We start from the raw sequence: 4,964 nt of genomic DNA on the forward strand, positions 1-4,964 counted from the left end.
TTTTCTATTCAATTCATCTTATTTCGCTTCTAAGATATTCATTCGCACTTCAACCTGAATGTGATGAACGTGACAATCATCATCATTCCCTATGAACGCGTGCCTGACAACCACTTCCGTTCTACATTAGATTGAATGAGTTTCTCTTAGATCTCTTAATCAGAATCTTCGTGGTGTAAGCTAGAATGATGGCGGCATTCAAGAGAATCCGGAAAGTCTAAACCTTGTCTGTGGTATTCCGAGTAGGATTCAATGATTGAATGACTGTGACGATCTTCAAACTCGCGATTGCTGGGCGTAGTGACAGACGCAAAAGGATAGTAAATCCTATTCCAGCATGATCGAGAACTGACAGATGAATAGCCATGCCGTGACAGGGTGCGTTGACCATTTTCACTGAGAGGATAGGATGTAACCATTGACAAGGGTGATGCCTCCAGACGATTAGCCGTGCCGTGACAGGGCATTTGGATCATTTTCCCGAGAGAAGACCGAAAGTAGCCATTGACAACGGTGATGCATTACATAAAGCCAGCCATGGAAAGGAGTAAGACTGATAGGATGAAGATAGCAGGAAAGCAGAGGTTCAGAGGAACGAAAGCATCTCTATTCGCTTATCTGAAATTCTCACCAATGATTTACATAAGTATTACTATCCCTATTTTATTAATGATTTTCGAAAACCCCATTACTATTTTATATCCGCCTGACTGAGATTTACAAGGTGACCTTAGCTTGCTTCATACCAACAATCTCCGTGGGATTCGACCCTTACTCACGTAAGGTATTACTTAGACAACCCAGTGCACTTGCTGGTTAGTTGTGCAAAGTTGTGAACCATGGTATTGGCATCATGTTTTTGGCGCCATTGCCAGGGAAAGAAAGAGCAATGAATTTTACATAATCAAAGTGTAATCACAATTTCTGCGCACCAAGTTTTTGGCGCCGTTGCCGGTGATTGTTCGAGTTTGGACAACTGACGGTTCATCTTGTTGCTCAGATTAGATAATTTTCTTTTTGTTTTATTTTCAAAAATTCTTCAAAATTCTTTCAAAAAAATTCTCCTTTGTTTTCGAAAAAAAAAATTAAAAAAAAAATTATTTCAAAAATATAATTTTCTTCAGAATTTTTAAGAATGAATTCTAGTGTTTCATGAAGCATGTTGAAGCCGGGCTAGCTGTAAAGCCATATTCAAACTCCTTTGGGATTGGTCTTCAACTAATCACCTCAATGGATGTAATTCCATTCTAAAGCTTGGCTGGCTATTAAGCCATGCCTGACCCTTTGATTGGAGCTTTAGACTAAAAAGTATAAGATTCCTGGAATTCATATTAAAAATTTTGGAATCCTTATTTTTGTTTTTCACTTAATTTTCGAAAAAAAAAATACAAAAAAATTAGAAAATCATAAAAATCAAAAATATTTTTTGTGTTTCATGTTTGAGTCTTGAGTCATGTTATAAGTTTGGTGTCAATTGCATATTCATCTTGCATTTTTCGAAAATTTTCATGCATTCATAGTGTTCTTCATGATCTTCAAGTTGTTCTTGGTAAGTCTTCTTGTTTGATCTTTGCATTTGCATGTTTTGTGTCTTTTCTTGTTTTTCATATGCATTCTTGAATTCTTAGTGTCTAAGCATTAAAGAATTCTAAGTTTGGTGTCTTGCATGTCTTCTTTGCATTAAAAATTTTTCAAAAATGTGTTCTTGATGTTCATCATGATCTTCATAGTGTTCTTGGTGTTCATCTTGACATTCATAGCATTCTTGCATGCATTCATTGTTTTGATCCATAACTTTCATGCATTGCATCATTTTTCTTGTTTTTCTCTCTCATCATAAAAATTCAAAAATAAAAAAAATATCTTTCCCTTTTTTTCTCTCTTAAAATTTCGAAAATTAGATTTGACTTTTTCAAAAAAATTTTTTAATCTAGTTGTTTTTATGAGTCAAATCAAATTTTCAATCTAAAAATCCTATCTTTTTCAAAATCTTTTTCAAAAATCAAATCTTTTTCATTTTTCTTAGTTATTTTCAAAAATTCTAAAAACATTTTTCAAAAATATTTTTCTTATTTTTATATATCAAATTTTGGAAAATAACATCACCAATTAATGTTTTGATTCAAAAATTTCAAGTTTGTTACTTACTTGTTAAGAAAGATTCAAACTTTAAGTTCTAGAATCATATCTTGTGATTTCTTGTGAATCAAGTCATTAATTGTGATTTTAAAAATCAAATCTTTTTCAAAACTAATTTCAATCATATCTTTTCAAAAATATCTTCCTATCTTATTTTTTTCAAAAATTTGATTTCAAAATATCTTCTCTAACTTCTTATCTCCTTATCTTTTCAAAATTGATTTTCAAAATTTGTTTCAACTAACTAACTAACTTTTTGTTTGTTTCTTATCTTTTTCAAAACCACCTAACTCTCTCTCTCTATCTTTCGAAAATATCTCCCCCTTTTTCAAAAAAATTTCTTTTTAATTAACTAATTATTTTAATTTTTTGATTTTCATTTTCGAAAATTTCTAACCTTTTTCAAAATTTCTTTTCGAAAATTACTAACTCTTTTTCAAAAACTAATTTTTGAAAATTCACCTTCTTCCTCATCTCCTTCTATTTATTTATTCATCTACTAACATCTCCTCATCTCACATCTCTGCTATCCTTACCCTTGTGTTTGGATTCTTCATTCTTCTTCACCCCTATTCCTTTTCTTCTTCTACTAACAATAAGGAACCTCTTTACTGTGACATAGAGGATTCCTCTTCTTTTCTTTTTCTCTTCTCTTTCTTATGAGCAGGGACAGAGAAAAAGGCATTCTTGTTGAAGCTGATCCAGAACCTGAAAGGACTCTGAAGAGAAAACTAAGAGAAGCTAAATTACAACAATCCAGAGACAACCTTATTGAAAATTTCGAACAAGTAAAGGAGATGGCAGCCGAACCCAACAACAATAATGCAAGGAGAATGCTTGGTGACTTTACTGCATCTAATTCCAATTTACATAGAAGAAGCATCTCCATTCCTACCATTGGAGCAAACAAGTTTGAGCTGAAACCTCAGCTAGTTTCTCTGATGCAGCAGAACTGCAAGTTTCATAGACTTCCATCTGAAGATCCTTTTCAGTTCTTAACTAAATTCTTGCAGATCTGTGATACTGATAAGACTAATGGAGTAGATCCTGAAGACTACAGGCTCATGCTTTTCCCTTTTGCTGTAAGAGACAGAGCTAGAGTGTGGTTGGACTCTCAACCCAAAGATAGCCTGAACTCTTAGGATAAGCTGGTCACGGCTTTCCTAGCCAAGTTCTTTCCTCCTCAAAAGCTGAGCAAGCTTAGAGCTGATGTTCAAACCTTCAGACAGAAAGAAGGTGAATCCCTCTATGAAGCTTGGGAAAGATAAAAGCAGCTGACCAAAAAGTGTCCCTCTGGCATGCTTTCAGAATGGACCATCCTGGATATATCCTATGATGGTTTATCTGAGCTATCAAAGATGTCATTGGATACTTCTACAGGTGGATCCATTCACCTAAAAAAAACGCCTGCAGAAGCTCAAGAACTCATTGACATGGTTGCTAATAACCAGTTCGTGTACACTTCTGAGAGGAATCCTGTGAGTAATGGGATGCCTATGAAGAAGGGAGTTCTTGAAGTTGATACTCTGAATGCCATATTGGCTTAGAACAAAATATTGACTCAGCAAGTCAATATGATTTCTCAGAGTCTGAATGGAATGCAAGCTGCATCCAACAGTACTCAAGAGGCTTCTTATGCAGAAGAAGCTTATGATCCTGAGAACCCTGCAATAGCAAAGGTAAATTACGTAGGTGAACCTTATGGAAACACCTATAATCTATCATGGAGAAATCATCCAAATCTCTCATGGAAGGATCAAAGGCCTCAACAAGGCTTTAATAATGGTGGAAGAAACAGGTTTAGCAATAGCAAGCCTTTTCCATCATCCACTCAGCAACAGACAGAGAATTCTGAGCAGAATCCATCTAGCTTAGCAAATTTAGTCTCTGATCTATCTAAGGCCACTGTGAGTTTCAAGAATGAAACAAGGTCTTCCATTAGAAATTTAGAAGCACAAGTGGGCCAGCTGAGTAAAAGGATCAATGAAATCCCTCCTAGTACTCTCCTAAGCAATACAGAAGAGAATCCAAAAGGAGAGTGCAAGGCCATTGACATAAGTACCATGGCCGAACCTGTAAGGGAAGGAGAGGACGTGAATCCCAAGGAGGAAGACCTCCTGGGACTTCCAGTGATCAATAAGGAGCTTCCCTCAGAGGAACCAAAGGACTCTGAGGCTCATCTAGAGACCATAGAGATTCCATTGAACCTCCTTATGCCCTTCATGAGCTCTGATGAGTATTCCTCTTCTGAAGAGAATGAGGATGTCACTGAAGAGCAAACTGCCAAGTTTCTTGGTGCAATCATGAAGCTAAATGCCAAATTATTTGGTATTGAAACTTGGGAAGATGAACCTCCCTTGTTCACCAATGAACTAAGTGATCTGGATCAACTGACATTGCCTCAGAAGAGACAGGATCCTGGAAAGTTCATTATACCTTGTACCATAGGCACCATGATCTTTAAGGCTCTGTGTGACTTTGGTTCAGGAATAAACCTCATGCCCCTCTCTATAATAGAGAAACTGGGAATCTATGGGGTGCAAGCTGCTAAAATCTCATTAGAGATGGCAGACAATTCAAGAAAACAGGCTTATGGACAAGTAGAGGACGTGTTAGTAAAGGTTGAAGGCCTTTACATCCCTGCTGATTTCATAGTCTTGGATACTGGAAAGGAAGAGGATGAATCCATCATCCTAGGAAGGCCTTTCCTAGCCACAGCAAGAGCTGTGATTGATGTGGACAGAGGAGAATTGATCCTTCAAATGAATGAGGACAACCTTGTGTTTACAACTCAAGGATCTCTCTCTGCATCCATGAAGAGGAAG

At 36.3% G+C, this 4,964-nt stretch overlaps 1 non-coding gene across 1 annotated transcript; it reads right to left on the bottom strand.

Annotated features, from left to right (window-relative positions):
* Positions 1-3,335: 3,335 nt before the first annotated feature.
* LOC148561508 (small nucleolar RNA R71) lies at positions 3,336-3,439 on the bottom strand. The gene has a single exon (XR_015887822.1). It is a non-coding gene; the product is annotated as a small nucleolar RNA R71 (small nucleolar RNA).
* Positions 3,440-4,964: the final 1,525 nt, after the last annotated feature.

This window comes from Arachis ipaensis, chromosome B6, assembly GCF_059453495.1.
Source record: "Arachis ipaensis isolate K30076 ecotype BB chromosome B6, ASM5945349v1, whole genome shotgun sequence".
Classification (NCBI taxonomy): Eukaryota; Viridiplantae; Streptophyta; class Magnoliopsida; order Fabales; family Fabaceae; genus Arachis; species Arachis ipaensis.